The following is a 21,623-nucleotide window of genomic DNA, read 5'->3' on the forward strand; positions in this document are numbered from 1 at the left end:
TTACTCATTTATCCATTCTTTTGTTCATACAGTAATTTAACAAATGTGACTAATTTTTGCTGGCCTGTATTGATTCTATTTATGAGATGAGCCCCAAGAACTAATCAGAGAAATAGAAAATCAAATTTGTCTGTTTATCAGGTTTTTCTTTTTCCTCTGTATGTGTATTTTTTGGTGAAAGTACATGGGTGAAAGAAGTACTTTGTGTAGGAGCAGAAGCCATTATTTTATAAGTTAGAACATATTATTAGAGACGAGCACGTCTTACAGTAAATGCATTATATGTATTGCCTGTTTGAATTCTCCACACTTTCTGAAAAGTTAAGACTTTCATCTGCAAGGTTTATAAATGTGCCCTGGTTACCAGTCAGTTTCAAACCCAGGTCAGCTTGACTTCACAGTCACCATGGACTTCCAGTTATATTCCACTTCCTCCCAAGAAGGACCCAGAATAGAAAGGGCCAGTGATAAGAGGGATGAACTGTGCTCACTTCACATCTTTGCTGAGGGTCAACTGGAATAGCTTTCAAAATAGAAAGAAGGTAAGCTCTAGGGAGGCAGTAAAAGTGCGTCTAATTCAGAACTATATCCTAAACATCTGGCTTAGCACCTGGTGCAAATAAATCTTTGAATAAATGAGATATGTGATTGAATATAACAGCAATTGATATTATTTAAGAGAGGAAAAAGAAGGGGAAGAGGAAAAGGAAGAGGAAGAAAAAGCAGAGAAAGGAGGAAGAGAAGTGAAGTGGAAAGAAGAAAACAAAACAAAGGAAGGAACAAAAGAAACGAGGATATAAGAATGAAACATGCGTGTTGCCCTAGCAATCGGGTTTCACTAATCATTCCTGTAAAACTGCTCTCTTTAGAGTCTCTGTTGATATCCATGTTGCCAAACCCAATGGCAAAGTGCTCAAGAGGAGTCTCTGAAATCAAACTGCCTTGTTGACACAAAATAGCTGGGTGATTGTGATGGACAGACCTTAAACGACCCCCCAGTGATCTTTGTTTCCTGACGTCTATGCATTTGTACAGTCTACTCCCCTTGGGTGTGGCTGGAACTTGTGGCTTCTTCGACTCAATGAAATGTGGCAAAGATTATGGGTTGTCACTCCCATGATTGCATTACATTATATAAGACTCTGTCTTGTTAGTAGACTCACTCTAGAGATTCTACTTGCAGGCTTGATGAAGCAAATGGTCCTGTTGAGGAAACTCACATGACAAGGAAATGTGGGTGTCCTCTAAGAATTGCATGAAACCTCCAGCCAACAACCAGCAAAGAACTGAGTGAGCTCGGAAAGCAGAGTCTTCCCCATTTGAGCATCCAGGTGAGAACACAGCCCAGGAAAGCCTTGATTGCAGCCTTGTGAAACTCTAAGCAAATAGCTCAACTAATCTGTGGCTGGATTCCTGGCCCATGAAAACTGTGACATAATAAATATTTGTTTTGTTTGAGCTGCTAAATTGTAGAAATATTGTTATGCAGCACAGAAAACTAATATAGTGACTTTGGGTACTAAGCTCTCCGTATCTTAGCTCCCTGTTCTATAAAATGGAAATGACAGTAGGATCTACCTGGAGCACTGTTGTGAACAATGTGATGATAATATATATATATAACACAGAATAGTACTAATACATAAAGAGTTACATGAGCTTAGCTATTATAATCACTTATGACATATTATTTTGATATGACTTAACATCTCCTTGAAAGTCTTTTCTTCCTTGGCCTTTCTAATATTTTGTTCTCTTGGGTTTTCTCCTATTTTGCTCATATTTTCCAGTCTCATTCACTAACTTCTCGTTAGTTCTTAATTTGGAATCCTGCCTTTTTGTCTGCTCACCTTCATTGTCTCCCTGAGTGTTCCAGGAAAGAATTCCTTTCTCTTGTCTCATGGTGTACTAAGCACTTCTAGTGGATTAACTCCCTTCAGACCCTGTTGGAGTAGTTTCCGCTGAAAAGGAATGAGAAATTCCCAAAAACAAAAGGATGAAGTCAAGTGAAAATAATATTTTAGGCCCCCAATGTACCCAAGGCATTGTGTCAGGCACATTTATATTTCACAATTAATCTGTACAGATGTCCCATGAGGTTAGCATTATTGGCACCAAGAAAAGAAAAAAAGGAGGCTCAAAGAGGTGAGTGGCAGGGTGAGTAATGGAAAGAGTATCATCTTTGGAGACAAACCTGAGTTCAAAATCGGCCCCTGCCTCTTGAGAGCTATGTGACCTTAGACAAGTTGTTTAATCTTTCTGAGCTTCTGTTTCCTTATGACAAAATGAGGATAGTAGTATTCATCTCAGAGAGTTATAAGAATCAAACAATACATGTGCATGGCAGGAACTCAATACCTAATGGTTCAATTTGTCTCAGGCTGCACTATGAGTGCTGACATTCATGTTTGGGTTTCCCACCTCAAATAGATGATAAGTAGATAGATAGATAGATGATAGATAGATAGATAGATAGAGAGAGAGAGAGAGAGAGAGAGAGAGATAACCAAAGATTCAACAAAAGAAAAGTGAGAACTAAGTGTTCATGGAATATATAAGGTGATACTTGATGTTTCTTGATGGCTTTCAGGCAAAATGTCATGACAGAGTTGAGAGAGATTTTAAAGGCTTCCCTGGTTTATGGAGAGGGAAGGAGGGCTTAGGAAAAACACCTGTGTTCCAGAAAGTCTCAGGAGAGTCTGTTGCTGCTTGCTCTGTGCATAAAAAGGTTGAGAGTTAAAGACTCTAAGTGCATTTTGGAAGCCAAACTCTGGTGCTTTAGCCTTTGAACCCTTAAAGTGTGTTCAGATCCAAGTGTCTACCTCAAAACCTGAGAACACCAATGATCTATTTGCCATAGTGTTCAATAGTGCCTTGCCATAAAAATCTATTTATTCTAGGATTCAGGCATCTCTGGGCTTGATGGAGGGTCACTAATAAGAATCTGTATGTATTGAGAGGGTTTAAGAACCCCACAGAAAGAATTTATCCTAAGAGGAAAGGGAGATGGAATGCATAGGTAGGGTCAATGGAAAGAGGTGAATGAACAAAGAAGGATGGGGAGTCCATGATTCTTATCTACTCCCATCTACTTTCTACTCTCCACCATGCTCACATTCTGGAGACTTTAGATCTGGGAAGAAGAGGTGGTAAAAATGAAATCTTACTAAAATATCTGTAATTCCTAGAGAGGGAAGACATCCTGTCTCACTTCAAGGTGAGAGATGAGGGACCCAGGAGTCCCATCTAAGGAAAATGTTTTTGAGTGTATCCTATAAAGACAAAGAACGGAACTGACATAGAAGAAGATCTTAAGCACTACTTGAAGGCATGTTGAAGCAGCTGTGAGGAATGTGAAGGTATCTGTATTACCAGAAATTATTTGAGTAAGAGTAAAGATGGCAAAATTGTGTTTTCTATATATAGAAATTGTATCTGTTTATAACCATTTCTATGTAGTATAGAATTTTTTTGTTTCTATAGCTATTTAAAGAAATGTCGGCTTAGAAACATCTTCAAAACATCCTGACATGTGAACTGTTGAACCATTTGCACATACGAGTGTAATTTTATCAGTAAGTAAGGTAGCAACTATGTAGTGGTGTCTATTCACTTTTGTAAAATAACTAGTTAAGACAAGCTGTTGGTAACTGAGTCATGAGTCAGGGAAACACCCTCCTGAGGGGAAGGTAGGGACTCCAAAAGCAAGCACTGTAAGATACCTCACAAGGCAGCACCTCTGGGAGATGGTATGCTGCTTCTCCAAGAATCTGGGTGCCTGAACTTTTAAGGAAATGTCGTGCCAACAGGAGATCTTTTCCTGAATTAAGTTAGACCATGTCTCAGTGGTGGCTAGACAGGCTCACTGGCTGCTCTAGGCCTGATTCTTAGTTTCTTTTCTTTGCCACATTTGAACCTTGACTCTCACCCATGATACCAACTCTGATATCTTCTGCACTGGGTTCTTTGTTCCTTATACCCTGACACCTAGGATCTGATTTGGCTTCAATTCTGCCTCTGACCTTGATTCCTAGACTGTGCTTGATATTTGCCTGCAGCTCAGTTGGAATGGTTACCTCTGGACCACACTTTACTGTTTTGGTTCTCCATTTGGAAGTTTATGGTTTATGGCTTATATACACACATTTACTCCCAAGGTCATCACTGAAACAGAGATAAGAGGCTATCCCAAAGAAGGTGCCCTTCTGTGACTTTGTCCATTGAGGTTAATAACAAATAGTCTGTTAACCTGATTTTACAACACACATGCAAATAGAAGTAGAGGAGCAGTGCTATTTTCTTTGAGAATAAAATCCTGAAAGGTACTTCTACTAGTGAAATGTTATTACTACACCTTCCAAAAGGGGAGGGATCTGATTAGTTTTAAAGGCAGAAGAAACCAAGTGAGTATAGGAGAAACTGAAAAGAATGTGGGAGAACTTGTTGATATGGTCTGAAGTAAACTACTACCTACCTGGTTATCTATTGTAACCAGAGCATTTCACTCCCCGGGATGGTTCACTGATACACAAAAATACATACAGGTACATAAAGCAATGAATGACATTTTGGATGAACAGGTGTAGTTATTGGTCAGTGACCAATTTCAATAGTATCTGAGATCTTCAGTATTCCCATGTGAACAGCAGTAACTGACATTTATATACACATCTAAAAGCCTCAAAACCTCCTAAAGTAGTATTATTAATAGTCGTGGTAAAAAAAGAAGTGGGATTTCCAGTGAATCATAGAGCACTTTAAAGAAGACTAAAGACCAAAGAGAGGTTTCAAGGAACTCATATTTCACTTCCAAGTCTCCAAGGACCACCAATAATCCTCAGTCCATTTCAAGTTATTTCCTCCACTGTTACTTCTCTGCAGTCTATAAAAACACTCTTTCCCCCTTCATCTAATATCCTTACTGGGATTGATTTATATCTCAGCAAATTAGATGGGGTTAGCATCTGGCTCACCTGATTTCATTCTTTTCTTAGGAGAGCTGGAATCATGGGAAACATCTGGCAGATGTCTTTTTAAAGGGTATTTTAAATAGGTAGCTATGGCAACCATGAAGAGCTCTGTAAGAGAAGTTATAAAATCTCCTCTCCTGATCATCACCCCACAGACTGTAAACATTTTTCCATACAAAGCTAACATTTTTTTTTTTTTTTTTTTAGGTGAAAATGGGCCAATACAGCATTTCACTGGCAAGGGCACTTTAGAGATTGAGTTGAGGTTCCCCAAAGCAGACAGTCGATTCTTTTGGAGAGAAAGGGAGATGCCATAGAGACTGGTAAAGCTGGAATTAGCTAAGTAAATGCTTTAATTTAATGGATTTCTTGTACTAATGAGGAAACTCAGGCTCAGAGACACAGTCATATGTATACATCATTCATGTTGAAAAAGAGTTTGAAAAAGACATGTATCAGATGCCATAATAGCAATAACAAAATCATTCTTATGTTTTATTTTTTAGATTGACCCTCAGAGTGTTTCATGCTACCTTTTTTACCTCTAGTGGCCTGGCACACCTTATCCACACATGCACTCTCATACATTACTTACCAAATAAAAGTTTTATTTATTCTTTATGTGTTTGCTCAAAATCAGTCCTTAAGACTTGAATTTTTATTTCTGGGGAAGAATTTCTCTTGTTTCAACATGTGCTGTAGTATGTTGTTTGTTTGCTTTTCTGCCAAGTCAAAATGACTTTTTCCACAAGCCCTTCCTCTGGTCCGAAGACCGACCCCCACCACCGCCTTTGTACTGTCTTCCGTGAGAGTCTTCTCTCTGGTGCACTAAACATTCTCTGTTCACGTCAATAGAGAGAGGGGCACGTTAAAATTGTTTTGCTACAAAGACATTTTTCTTGTTTGTATTCCAAGATAAAAGTGGATCAATGTCTTTCCTTTCTAAATTAAAAAAAAAAAATGGGCATTACAATGGTATTTCCAGTATTCATATCATAAACAACCATCTTCATTTCCTCACTGACCCACAACTGTAATTCAAGACGTTTCTGCTTAACCACATCCTGCCTGCTACTATGTAAGTTAGATGGATCAGTTGAACTGGTATTATCCTACCAATTGTACATGACAGGAAAAAGGAGGAAAAAAACTAGTAAACTAGTATTTATTGAGGTTAGTTTATATGTCAGGTGTGTTTTCCCCTGCCACATACAGATATTTAGTTGTTCCAGCACTGTGTGTTGAAAAGACTCCCATTCATTATTGATATTTCTATTTGGTATTTTTGTCAAAAATCAATTTATATATATATACACACATATATATGTGTGTTTGTATATATATATATATATATATATATATATATATATATATATATATATGTGTGTGTGTGTGTGTGACCGTATATACAGATAGCTATCTATCTATCTAACTACCTATCTATCTACATACAAATATGTTATTTCTGGAATCTGTATTTCTGTCCATTTTTTAGGACTTCAATTTTTCTAATTTTTTTCACTACATAGACTTACATATATTTTTTTAGTTTCATATTTTTTATACTATATTAAATAATACTGCATTTTTATTTTAAATTTGAAGTTTTCATTGCCTGTTTATAAAGACAAAATTAATCATTACTATTAAAGCATTATTAACTATATTAGGTGACATTGCTAAAATCACTTATCATTTCTAGTAACTGTTGCAGATTCCTTTAGATTTTCTACATATATGGTATGTCTTCTTCAAATAATGACTATTTAGACTTTTCCTTTCCAAATTGTGAGACATTTATTTTCCCCAAATACAATGTTTAAGTAAAATGATGAGAGTGGACATACTGCTTTGCTATTGACCTTGGGTGGGGATAGGATTCAGTATTTCAGTGTTACTTATAATGTTTACTAGAGGTTTTCTGGTAAATGTCATTCATCAGATTAAGGAAGTACCTTTTTATTTCTGATTAAAATTAGCTGATTTTTTTTTCTTTTCAATCATATAGGATGTGGAATTTTATCCAATGGTTTTCTTTTGCATCAACTTAGATGATCATGTTGATTTTCTCTTTTATTCAATTAATATTGTGAATTAAAGTGATTTTTTGAAATGTTAAACCAACCTTGCATTCACAGGATAAACCAAACTTGATTATGTGTTATTATGTTTTTATATGTTGCTGGATTTATTTCCTAATATTTTTGTTATATGTGTTTTGTAACAGCTTTATTGAAGTATAAGTGCGAAATAAAAATTATTTATATATTTGTTATACAACTTGATGTTTGATATACACATAATTGTTGTAAAATGATTACCACAATCAAGCTAATTAACTTATCCATCACCTCACATAGTTATTTTTTTCTTTTCTTTCCTCTTTTTTCTTTTTTTTTGTGATGAGAAAATTTAAGATCTACCATCTTAGCAAATTTCAAGTATACAATACAGCATTGTTAACTATAGTTACCATGCTATGCATTAGATCTCCAGAACTCATTCATTTTGCATAACTGAAACTTTGCATTCTTTGATGAATGTAACTCCATTCCCCCTTCCCCCTGGCCCTTGGCAATCACTATTCTACCCCCTGCTTCTATGAGTTTGACTATTTTAGATTCCACATATAATTGAGATCATGCAGTGATTGTCTTTCTCTGCCTGGCTTATTTCATTCAATATATATAATGTCCTTCAGGTTCATCCATGCTGTGACAAGTATCAGAATCTCTTTCTTTTTTTAAAGACTGAATACTATTCCATTGTATGTATACACCACATTTTCTTTATCCATTCACCTGTCAATGGACATTTAGCTTATTTCCATAGTTTGGTTGTTACAAATAATGCTGCAGTGAACCTTGGGGTGCAGATATCTCTTTGAGGTCCTGATTTTAGTTCCTTTGGATACATGTCCAGAAGTCTGAGTCTAGGTTAATGAGGGGTATAAGACTGTAGTTTTCTTTGATATTATGGTTTTCCAGGTATTGGTACCAAGTTAATTATGGCATCATAAACTGAGTTGGAAAGTATTATTTTTCTTCTATTTTGTGAAAGATTTGTAAAGAATTCACCTGTGAAGCTATCTGGGATTAAAGTTTTCTTTATGGGAAATTTTAATGTTATAAATTCAATATTTTTAATAGTAATAAGGATATTCAGATTTTCTATTTCTTAAATGTTATGGTAATTTGTATCTTTCAAAGAACTTATCACTTACTAATGCTTAATTAACTGGTATCACTTTCTTCATTATATTCCTTTATTATCATTTTAATGTTGAAGGAACGATAGTGATTTCCCTTTCATTTCTGATATTGATAAATGCCATATATTAGATAGGAAAAAACTTCAAGTGCATATAAAATCATCTTATCTATCATTTTGTTTCATTTTACCAGGAAAAAGTAGCAATTGTTATACTTCAGTAATTCAAATTTTGCTTTCAATACACTCTTGTCAATTAAATCTAAACTATGTCACTTGGGCACCTAGAGGTCATGAAGAAAAATTATATGTAGTGAGGTATCATGACAATATCACAAACTACCAACTCAGGCATATTTCCCCTATTTAATTTTGTAAAATTTAGTGGTGGGCTTGTGTACAATTTACAGCACTTATTAGCTCAGTAATCTTAGGAACATTATTTTTCCTTTTCCGTGCCTTAGTATTTTCTTCTGTAAAATGGTGATAATAATGATACATACCCTATAGGTATATTGTGAAATTATATGTGCAAGTCAGTATAATATGCTTACAAGAGATTCTCACACTAAGTGCCGCATACTAAGTACTACATCCATGTTGACTTTATTACTATTATTATTATTATTATTATTATTGCTAATCCCTTTACCTGTATTCTGGCATCACTCTTACTTTCTTGGCTTTTTTATCCTTAATCATCATTTGTCTTGATGAAATAAAGACAAACCTCTCCCTTGACCATGCATTTCTCTATTTCCCAGCCTTACTCCTTTCTTCACTATAAAATCATCATTCTTTAACTTCTGTGCTTCTTTTTCCTCACCTCCCATGACCTCACTCCCAGTTATTTACTCTTTAATCCAAAATATTCAGTCCTATCTTCTTGGAATCCAGTGCTATTTTTTGTTTGTTTTTGTTTCCTTATTTAAACGTTTTTCTAATTTCTGAAACAGCCGTGATATGGCAAACCTCTTTCTTCTAGGGGGAGCTGAAGTATGATAATAGTGAAGCACCCAGAGTCATCCTTTATCCATCCCTTTTCAATTTGTCCAGGCTCAGTTCTAGCCCACACTTCACCTTCCAGAAACACATCCTGTGCCCAACTCCATCTTTTTGTCTGTGCTGTTTCCTCTACTAGGAATGTGTTTGCCACCTTGGAGGAATGTCATATCATCCTTGCAGACTTGCTGGATTAGATGTTCCTCTTCTGTGCTTATCATATTTTATTTGTCACATGTAACAATTTTCCAATGATGGCTTTTTATTCATCCTCTAGTGAATGAATTTCTAAGAGCAGAGATTGTGACTTACTCATCTTTGTGTTTTGAGCACTTTGCCTAGTTTCTGGACCTAGTAAGTGTGCAATAAATATTTATTAAATGCATGTATGTATAAACACTTTAATTATTTATATTAAAAGCTTAATGTGTATCCACATTTGTAGGATTTTCACAACTAAAATTATCTAACCCTCAAAATGTCCATAAAAGATGAATACTGCTTTTATGATGAGGCAATCTAGATAATTTTCTTAAAGTATGACCAGTGACCAGAGAGTGAATACAATGTTTAAACCTAACATTTTGCTTGCTCAAAGTTGTGTACAGGGCTATGAAAATGGGTTCTCTGTCTAAGTAAGTTCCCACTGATGTTTTCTATCCTTGCATTCCAGTAAATTCCTTCATAGCAATCAGCCCAAGGATAATGACGTGTTTATTTATGTGTTTGCTTAAACACCTTCTATCCCCAGCCCTAGATTTTAAGCCCATCTTCTCCATGATTTAGTTTAAAGAGCACAGCCTTTCTGTTCTGTTCACTGATGCACCACCAGCACCTAGCAGAATACCCAGCACATAGCAAATCCCCAAGATCAAAGCAAATCCTTTTTATGCCCCCCTCCCTTTTTTTCCTTTTTAAACACAATGCCATTTCTAGGATGGGTACGAACATGATGCAAAGAACCTATAAGCCAAATTGAGCCCAAATAGCTTTTTCACCAATTTCACCAACTACTCTGAAAAAGACATTTAATGTCACATTTTTCTTCTATAAAATGGTCCTAACAAAGCCTAAATGTCAGAGCTAGTATGAAAAACCCATTAAAATAATCAATGTAAAGTGATCAACATGAGTTCCACAAAATTCTTTTTTCCCCATCCCTTCGAGGTTGTTTCATCCAATATTACGTTCAGTGTGGAAAGAGATTTCACTTAAATTGTGAAAACAAAATTGTCATTTAAAAGAACAAACATAGTGCTGATTAAAATCATCTGAAAGAAGTGCTAGCCTTTAAGCTGAATTCATGAAATGAGCATTACTACAGTTCTCTGCTGGTGCTCTTGCTAGAATTAGTAAAAAAAAAAAAAAGGACATTTCAAAAAAGAAAGGAAAATAATTCCAGCTGGCTCAGATGTATCAGTTGAAGGAAATGCATGCCAAGAACATACGGCAATCCATTTAGCAAACATTTATGGGGTATCTATTATGTGCATAGAGCAGTAATATGTACTGGAAGATGAAAAAAATGTAAGTTGTTCCTCATCCGAGGGTGATCGTCATGCCCTGGAAAAAGTCTGCATTTTGCACTCACTTTCTACATGATGTGGGGAAAATATATAGAGCTGAAGCTCTGAGAGCTGAAGTAGCTCTTGACTTCAGGCTCCTGACTTCAGCTTTTACATTTGCAAGACAATAAAAATAATTTCCAGGTCACCTTCACAAAAGCATGGAGAATTCCAAGGGATATCAATCTGAAAGAGGCACTGATCCATCTATACAACAGACATTAACTGAGTGACTTCTGTGTTCTAAGCATTGGCCATACAAGGGTTGACCACGTATTCAAGTGCCTATCCTTACTGATTTTATGTGCTTTACCAGTTGGAAAGTACTTAGCAAATCATGAGTGCTGCACAAAGGCTCAGGTGCTAGAAGAATTTAGCAAGGCTACAACAGTGTAGTAGCAACAAAAGCAGTAGCTATCATTCATTTGCCAGATTTGGTTGAGGACCTACCCCGGAAGATAATTTTATTAACAAAACACACTCTCCAAGGAAACAAAAAGCTTAGCATTTCGTTTGCACAGTCCAGGCTCCTATGGGCTTGTCTAATGTCTACGATAGTTAGAATGAGCCTTCCCAGACTCAACATTTGCTTCAGAATTATTCAAAACTTGTAGGACTATTAGCACTGACTTGATTTTAACAAAAAACTCAATATTTTATATTACTCAGAGTCAACAAAGCACAGTTCTCTAAGCTTATGGACTTGGCGTAATGATTGTCTAATGTGCTTCCAGTTTGGCTCTTGAGACTGAACCCAGATTGGGAGTATTTATCAATTAAACTACAGACAGATGTCCTCGACTTAACTTCAGTTAAGTTTGCATTATAACAGGTGGTTTTATGAATCAGCAATCTAATTGTTTAACGATGACCACGCTCATTTACACACTGACATATTTCCATATTTGACCTCCTATGTAGGCAAAATTTAGTCTCTACCATGGGAAGTATAAGGCTGCTGAAAATAGGCCTTTTGTTGAATTTTATATTTACTGCACCCTATGTTCCCACAACAATCTCTGTATAACTCTATCTCAAAAGTTATCCCACTGCATTATAATAATCCCCCATCAATGTTTGTCATTCAAATCCTATTTCCATGCTTACCATCTGTGCAATCTCCCTCTCTTGTAACATGGTGGTAATAATATGTCTCTCACAGGTTTGTGACCATGAAGTGGTACATTAAGTGCACAACAGAATTATCACCAGCGCCATCTCTTTCTTTTATTGTTGTTGCTGTTTCACATAAAAATGTCTCTAGCTGAATCTTGTTGAATCTGGGGGTAGATCATCTCCTACAGTGGACCGTCACCTCCTCCTCCGGTTAGCTGGGGTTGTTTGAGTGGTTACCTTTTAAACTCAGGGATTCCAAATATAAATGCCAGGAGGAACCAGCAATTTGGAACCACCCCCATCTAAACTGGGAGAGGTCTGGGTCCAGGACTAGGTTTGCTCACATTCAAAACTCAGTTCCAGAATAAGCCTGGCACAGAGTTGAAACTCAGTACATATTTGTTAAGAGGGTGTAGTAAATAATTGTATATGATTATAAGAGAAAACAGATAAAATACAACTCTAATGGCCATTTGACAAATATATCTCAATATATTTGAGAGACCAGGCTATTCTGGTAAGCTGTGCTTGTTGCATGATAACTGACCATTTACCAAACCAATTCATTTTTGATATAAAGTTCACTGTGTAAGATCAAGTTCATGATTTTTTGTCTACTTTTGTAATTTGGAAGCCAATGCATACTCATTATTGTTAAAAATAATAATTTAACACCTAAGTTAGTTTTATTAGCTTAGCAAAAGGAACTCTGTGTTGAGTGCTAGATCTATGTTTGAAATTCACTGATTTGCTAAGTGTTTCCTGATGTGTTATTTGGAAGGAGAGACAGGTTCAGGGGAAATACAGGGTTTGAATTTAAAAAAAAAACAAGAATCAAATATCCCTAAGTCTCAGTTTCCTCATTTATAAATGGCATTAGTGATTCCTGACACATCAGGTTATTAGAAGGACTAAATAAAATAATGCCTTGTAAAATTCAGTACGCACTAAATAATTCATCCCTCTTTCCAAGAAAAATTGTCTACATTTATAAAAGAAAGTTAACATTTCTATCATAGCATTATGGGGATTGAAGTAATGTATCTGAAGTGACTTTAAATAATAAATTGCTATTAAAATATGACATTAATAAAATAAAAATTATTAATAGAGGTGAAACTATTTTATTCCAAATATTTTAGACTTCTTTTACAGAAACTTGAAAGAGAGGTTTTTGACAAAATTTGATTTATTTTAAAAAATTAAAATGGGACAAGCCTAAAATTAGACTTTTGCACTATTTTTAGAGTCTACAAAATATATGTTCTGACTGACAAGGTATGTGTGCCAGTTCTCTGCCTGATGGAATTTCTCACTTTTAAATCATTTGGGAGAACAAATTTTACTGCTGAGTGAAAATGACACCTAATGTGGTCAATAAGATGCTCTTGAAGGAGCAGAAATCTTTTTTTATAACTTTTCTTACTACAAGGATATTATTTCATATGCTATTCCTCTAGCGTTCCAATTAGTAGAAGCCTGAAACAATTGCCACTGTCCCCAAAACATGGGATAGCAGGTTAGTTGCTGGTGGCCTCTAGCATTTATTAGTCTAATGCTCATTTATCCAACATCACTAACAGATGTGTTTTTGGATAAAAGACAGTTTTGCAAACAACTGAAAGCTATACTTTCAACACAACAACTAAACTTGGTTAAATATTTGCATGGATACCTTACAAATGAATTTTATATTTCTCTACTTTATAAAATAAAACAATCTCAAATGTTGTGGTCTGTTAAAATTTAGAATGTTTTCATGGGTGTGAAGAGTGAAAGCCTATTTGCCCCTACACTGAATGTCTCCAGATTACTGTGCTTAGAATTATCATGTCTGGTCCTTTTACTTGTTTGGGCATTTCTCTCTGGTAAGTCAGTTTTCAGCTTGTGCTTTTCAACTTGTCATTTCATCTGCCTCCATCCTTGCTGTATCTCTTGCTGTTACTCTTGAGGTTCGCTTAGAATAGAATGGCTGATTTTGGTCTGCCCTGGTCTTTCCTGGTTTTAGTACTGAAAGTCCACATCCTGGGAAACTCTTCAGCTTAGGACATCAGATGCAGCTGTCACTATACTTATAAGCTGCTACCTAGTACAACTGAGATTAGAGCATGTTAGAAATCATAGTAAAGGAAAAGTGAATAGAATATGAATAAGAGACCAAGGGCCTCCTTAGCAAATAATTAATGAGTTCTGTCACATGTATTGTCACTGTAATTTTAAGGCCAGTTTTTCTTTCCATATGTATCCTCAGCTTGTTTCTGGATTGCTGAGGTTATACCAACTATATTACTTTTCCCTTTAGGTGGGGGAGCTGTGGCCCACACTACTTCAACTCACTCCAAATAGTTAGATTCTGCTAGCAATTGCTCAGATGTGCCCAGATGATGTTTACACAGTGACAAACAACTGGTTTAATAAGAGTTCAGAAAAAATCAGCCCTGTTATTTCAACAACATGGATAAACTTGGAGGACATTATGTTAGTGCAGTAAGCCAATCACAGAAGGACAAGTACTGCGTGATTCCAATTATATGAGGTACCTAAAACAGTCAAACTCAAATAAGCAGAGAATAGAGCTATGGGGGATGGGGGAAATAGGGAGTTATTCAGTTGGTATAAAGTTTTCATTATGCAAGATGATTTAATTTAAGAGACCTGCTATACAACATAGATCCTACAGTCATCAATTCTGTATTGTGCACTTAAAACTTTCTTGAGGGTAGCTCTCATACTGTGTCCTTACAACAAAAAAAACAAAGCAAAAAGAAACCAAAGAAGCACAAGGAGACTATTGGGGTTGTCTATTACCTTGATTGTGGTGATGGTTTCACAGATGTATGCGCAAGTCCAAACTCATCACATTGTATACATTAACTATGTGCAGTTTTTAGTACATCAACGTATACCTCAATAAAGCTATTTAAAATAAAGAAAAATAAATTTAAAAAGAAAGAGAAAGAAAAAAATCAGCCCACCCAAGTGATTGCATCTCTGTTTGTTGTCCTGTGTAACTGAGAGCTCGTAAACAATTCAAAAAGGTTGGAGGTACATCTTACAAGCATGACTATGGTTTCCACAAATGTTTCTCTTGGGTAAAATGAGTGAGTGTATGTGTACACATCAGCAGTAATGGATAAACCTCATGGGTTCTTGCCTCGCCTGGGTATGAATATTGACTCTGGGACTGCTTAACTGAGAAGCCTTAGGAATATTACTTAAAATCTTTTGGACTTAGCCTTTGAATTCCTCCCAGGTCATAAGGACTAAATGAGGTAACATATGGGAAAAGGCATGGAGGGCTGCTGCCCTGTGCTCCCTTGCACCTATCCCTTTCCTCTCCTACTACTTGTGTCATTAAAGATTCTGTTTTACATGGCTCCAGCCACCCTGGCTTCCTTGTTTTCCTTGAACACATCAAGGACACTACTTCCTTAGAACCTGTTGTTTCTTCAGCTTGGAATGATTTTCCTTCAGAAATCCGCATAACTCACTCTCTCACGCATGTCATAAATCTGCTCACAATTCACCTTATTCAGTGGTCTTCCCTAAGCACTCTCTCCATGGTGCTTTTCACATGATATTTTATATGTAGTACACACATACATGTGTGGAGTCATGTATATATTTTTGTCTATTGTTTTTCCCTATTGACTTTTTCTATCTTTTTATCTTTTGTTTTGTTTTTTGATTAGCGTATTTCAGTGCCTAGAATTTTTCCATGCACATAAGTAGACACTCATTTAGTCTTTGTTAGATGAATGATGAATGGATGAATACATGAAAGTTTTTAACATAAATTGATGTTGAATTTTGTCAAATGCTTTTTTTCTGCATCTATTGAGATGATGATGTCATTTTAATTTTTCCTTTTGTTTATGTGGTGTATCACATTGATTTAATTATGGGTATTGAGCTACCTTTGCATCCCTGGAATAAATCCTACTTGAACATCATGTATGATTCTTTTTATGTATTGTTGAATTTCGTTTGAAAATATTTTGTTGAGGACTTTTGCATCTATTTTCATCAGAGATATTACCCTGTAATTTTCTTTTTTGTAGTGTCTTTGTCTGGTTTGGTGTCAGAGTAATACTGACCTCATAGAATGAGTTTGGAACTGATCCCTCCTCTTCAGCTTTTCAGAATAGTTTGAGAAGCATAGGTATTAACTCTTCTTTAAGCGTTTGGTAGAATTCCCCTATGAAGCTGTCTGGTCCTGGACTTTTGTTTGTTGGGTGTTTTTGAATGTATGAATAGAGGTTTCAAGATAAATTTACCTATGGAGTAAACCCTATATACTAGTGTAGTTGAGGGAAATCTCCATCCTTGCATTTGCATTTGGAATGTTGAGACAGAAGTTACAAGCAAAGATGAGCAAAGAGGCAGGCATGGCATTCAGCAGTGATTCTGCCTTTTTCTACTCATACACCTTTCACAAGTCATATTGCCTGGTCTAAATCTCAGCCTAGCCTGACTGTAGGAACACAAGTGCCTGCTTGGCTTATCTCACAGAACTGCTATGTGGATCAACTAAGACAATAAATGTTAAAATGCCTTGACAACGTAAAGTTCTATTTAAAAAAAGATTGTTCATATATGAAAATTGACAGCATTATATGTTTAAACCAGAGTCCTCTAAACTGGGGTAGATATGATTGCAACACTAGAATTTCTCTTTCCAGTTAAGTTTTTATTTCATTCTTCTGTAGGCCCTGTTTTTAATGTTTATTTTATGATTTATATTCTATACATATATAAAGTTGTATTTATTTGTAACTTACAGATGAACAAACATAAATGTATTTGTGGTGCATGTTCAGATTTTTTTTCCTGATGAGGTGTGCAAACAAAAAACCTCAGAGAACAAAGTGTTATTTGTTTAATACAGGCACACCTATACAGAAATCAATATGTACCTGACATTATTCTAAACACTTTACAAATATTGGCTTTTAGAATATGAATGGAAAAACGTAATTTTAAAATAGAATTTCTCCTAGACCAGGCGTTCTCAATGAGGATTGGGATATTGCTCTTAAGGGGGTGAAAATTGTTTCTTGGTGGGAGAGGGAGAAGATCTTGCTCTTTTTATGTGTAAAGCACAAGTATACATTAAGTACAGAAACATATACAGTATATCTGTGATACTGACATATAATTGGGATCAATTAGGAAAATAATGTCTAGAAAATCTCCTTGGGGTTGTTAATGAAAAAATAAAAATAAGAGATTGATAAACACAGTCTTAAAAACTGAAGTGAATCCTATGTAAATTATTAAATATACTAATATAATTATGTGTCTGGGGCCTCTGGGTCCCACAAGTCCATATGGTAAACACTACTGGTTTGCCTACTCTATTTTTAAAAAAAGTTTGACCATGGATTGTAACATTTATATATGTATGTAAAACATGCATGAAAAAATATTTAAAGCATGAGATTAAAAATAAGTAGAAATTCCATTTTTAAAATTTCCATACCATCTTGTGAAGCTCATGTTGGAGACCACTGCATTAGACAAAATTATCCTCCAATATTAAAAAAAAAAAAAAAAAAACTGACGTGATCTAGGTTACTTTCCAAATGTGGAGCTAATGTTGGAGACCATTGCCTTAAACAAAATTATCCTCTGATTAAAAAAAAAAAAAAACTGAAGTGATATAGGTTATTTTCAAAAGGTAATATGGCTCAAGAAAGTTAGGCAGAAGCATTTAAAATGGAGCCAAACTATGTGTAGATGCTTCAAAGTTACCCAATATGTACAACAGAGGAATTCTAGCTTGTGAGTTACTTGGAAGAAGGGAAGGACAAAGATAAGATCTGAAAAATGTTTACTTGTGTGTCAACACATAAAACCACTCCAAAATGGCAAGTGCCACTGACAGGGTTAATGTGCTACATTTATCAGTGATTTTTTAAGGCTTTTGAAATGCTTGTACATACGTAATCTCATTGGATCTCTACAACAACTTTGTGAAGTAGGTTTTATTTCTTTTACAAATGAGGAAAATGTTGCTTTGGAAAGTTAAGTGAGAGAATCCAAATCTCATTCTTTTAGCTTCAAAATGTTGTTGTCCCTCCCAGTAAGAGCAAACATTTAAAATATTTTCTTTCTTGAGCATGTATCATAACACTTTAACATCAATATTTGTGTTATACTCACTGAAAAAATATAATTTGTTCATTATAATTTAGAACATTTACTTCTTTCTGCCATGCATTTTAATATTTCAGCACAGTCTTTTTTATACAGTAGCAATAATATTATAATAGAATTATCACTAATTTGAGCACTTTTCCTTGAGGTATGTTAAAATGATCCATAATTTTAATTTAAAAAGTCCACTAAAAATGTGAACTTTTTAACTAAAACCAGACCATTGTTACCATTTCATCTCTGTTTTGTAGACAATGCCTGATCTGGACTCCACTGTGTAGTGTCTGGGGAAGTTGGTCCCCAACAGATAAGTGAAATTGAAATCTCTGCCTCAACACTAAGGCAGTGACAAGGTGGCTTGTTGAATGAATTCTCTGATCAGGTGTTTCTATTTTAACTGAGTTTCTTTAAAAAAGAATTGGGAGATTAATTGAAGAGAATCAAAATACCATTATGTGTTGAGTCATTTAATACTGTACTTGGTCTGTGAATCTGTCATTATCCACCTAAGTAGAGGTCACCATTGTCCAGGAGCCATTACTCAGGTGGCTGTGGTTTCTAGTTTTTCTTCTGTTAATTATTGTTTATAATCCTGAGGCTCAAGTATGTATGGGATTTCTTCCCCTTTTAGAATGGGAATTCCTTGCAGCAAAGACACATATCTTATTTGTCTGACCGTCTCAGTACATATCTATATTCGTTTGCTAGGACTGTCATAACAAAGTATCACAGACTGAAGGTCTTAAAGAACAGAAATGTATTTTTCCAGTTCTGGAGGCTAGAAGTCCAAGATCAAGGTGTCCGCAGTAATAGTTTCTTGTGAGGCTATTCTCTTTGTAATGTAAGTGGACACCTTCTCCCTGTGTCATTACATGGCCTTTCTCTGTGTGTGTCTGTGTCCATTTATATGGATATTAATCATATTGGACTAAGGGCGACCTTAAAAACCTCATTAAATCTTAATTTCCTTCTTCAAGATCCTATCTCCAAATACAGTCACATTCTGTGTTCCTGGTGGTTAGGGCTTCAACATATCAGTTGAATTGTTTCTCAATAATTCAATGTATAGCAGTATCATAGTACCTGGTTTATTGTGCACTCTTCTGTAAGTGGGCATTGATCGAATTACAATCTTATACAAAACACTAAAAAATAGCAGGGGGAGCTATTTTCATTTTTCTTCAATAAGCCTAATTCCTGAAACATAATATATATGCATAAAATGTACATTTTATAAATATTCAGCTTGATCAGTTATGAAAACATAGGCAAACCCATGTAACTACCACCACAAGTCAAAATATAAAATATTACCAGTTCCTTTCTGACTCTGCCAATAAATAATTCTTTCCTCCTCACCACCATCCTGACTTGTGACGGCATAAATTAATTTTACCTGTTTTTGTACTTTATATAAATGAAATCACAAAGTCTATATTCCTTTGCATTGACTTCACACCATAGTATGTTTGTGAGATTCATTCATATTGGTGCATGCAGTAGGAATTTATTCATTTCTATTACTATATAGTATTTTATATTATGAATATACCATAATATGTTTTGTCTATCTACTCATTATAAATAGTAGGGTAGTTTCCAGTTTGAGGCTACTATGAATAATGTCTACTACATACATTACTATATATGACCTTTTTAAAACATATATGCCCACAACATATTCAACATATACCTAAGAGAAAAAATGATGAAACATGGTATTTTTATGCTTAGTCTTGTAGATAACTCTATTTTTAAAAAATTTCCACTAGCAGTATATGAGAGTTCCAGGAGCTTCATATATCCTTAACAGCACTTGGTATTGTCAATGTTTTTACTAGCAGGTATGCAATATCTCATTGTGGCTTTTGTTAGCATTTCTCAGATGAGTGCCTTTTCATATATTTACTAAAATTGAATATCTTTCATGAAGTATCTGTTCAAATCATTCACCCATTTTTAATGATCTTTTTTCTTAGCAATTTGTAGGGGTTTTGTATATTTGAGATGTTAGTCTTTTATTAACCGTATATCTTGCAAATTTCTTCTCTCACTCTTTGATTAGATTTATTTTAATAGCTTTATTGAGCTATAATGGGCATGCAATAAACTGCACAATTTTAAAGTACACAATTTGAAATATGTATACAATCGTGCAAATATTGCTGCAATCAAGATTCCTCATGTCCCTTGGTAATCCCTCCCTCCTGCTACTTCTTACCCCTCTCAGACTATATATTTTCTTTTATCTTCCAGCTCACTAATCTTTTGTTAAGTGGGTTTAATCTGCTGTTAACCATGGCCCTACTAACATTTTGAACTGAATAATTCTTTGTTTGGGGGGCTGCCCTGTGTAGTAAAGGGTATTCAATAGCATCTCTAGCTGCTACCCACAAGATGCCAGTAGCATCTCCCAGGGGGTACAAGCCAGATTGTCTCCAAACATTGCCATACATCCTCTGGTGTCAAAATCATACCTGGTTGAAAAACACAAAACATCCATTGGGTTCATAATTTTAGTTATTGCATTGTTATATTTTAGAACTTCATGCAATTCCCTCTATTTTTATACTTTCCAATTCTCTACTCAGTCTATTTTTTATCTCTATTTCATTAACATATAATAAGTTATTATAAAATACATGTCTGAAAACTCTAATATCAAGATCTCCAGTGGTTCTTTTCCTATTTTATCTTTGTTTTTCAGTCAAATCTTAATCTACCTACCTGTCCATTTATCTTTCATTTCTAATTGGAGGCAGATATTCTTAATCCGATTGTACTAAGATAGCTGAAGTTTAGCTTCAGTCATCGGGAGGGCAGGCTTACTTCACCTTCACTCTTCTAGAGAGCAGCCCTTCATGATATTAAGGAAAAACTTCTGGTATTTAACAGGAACCCTTTATTTTGGTGGGTCCTGAACTTCACTCTTTGCCTCCCAGGTCTTTGACACTGGCCCAATCATGCTCAACTTTTCAGCTTCATAGCTTCTGCTTTAAGAATAGTCAATTATCTCATGGAGGAAAGCAGCACCAAACACAGGCTTACCTCTTTTGGCTTTACTTCTCTTCCAGATTTGGGTCTCTCAATTCCTCACTGCCTTGTGAGCTCTGTGTGCCTTCAAACAGATGTTTTAATGTATTTTACAGTTTTTGCTAGTTGTTCTCAGAGGGTTGGTTATTTCAAAACAACCTAGATAGCCATTGCCAGAAACCTACCTTTTATATTTTCTTTGTTAAAAATCTATCTGCAGAAAGCTGGAATGCTCTAAGACTTGGATATATATTTTGCTGGATATCCAAGCTGGAGAGTCAGACCAAGTTGAAGGCACAAAGATCTCCCTGTAGGAGCTACATTATAAAATTATGGTATCTATTATTTTTTCCTTCTCTGTACATCTGTCCTAGATGATCAGTTTTAGTTCACGGCGTTACTTTGTTTGTCTTTTATTTTTTTCAAAAGTGTTAAATGATAATGGCAACAAGAAAAAAATTCAAACACAAAATAAGAAAACAGTTTAATAACTTTCCCCCAAATCTTTATCACCTGATTCCCCTGAAATAATATTAATAGGTATAACATTCTAAATTTTCCTTACGTT

Source organism: Balaenoptera borealis (assembly GCF_965194805.1).
Source record: "Balaenoptera borealis genome assembly, chromosome: 4".
Classification (NCBI taxonomy): Eukaryota; Metazoa; Chordata; class Mammalia; order Artiodactyla; family Balaenopteridae; genus Balaenoptera; species Balaenoptera borealis.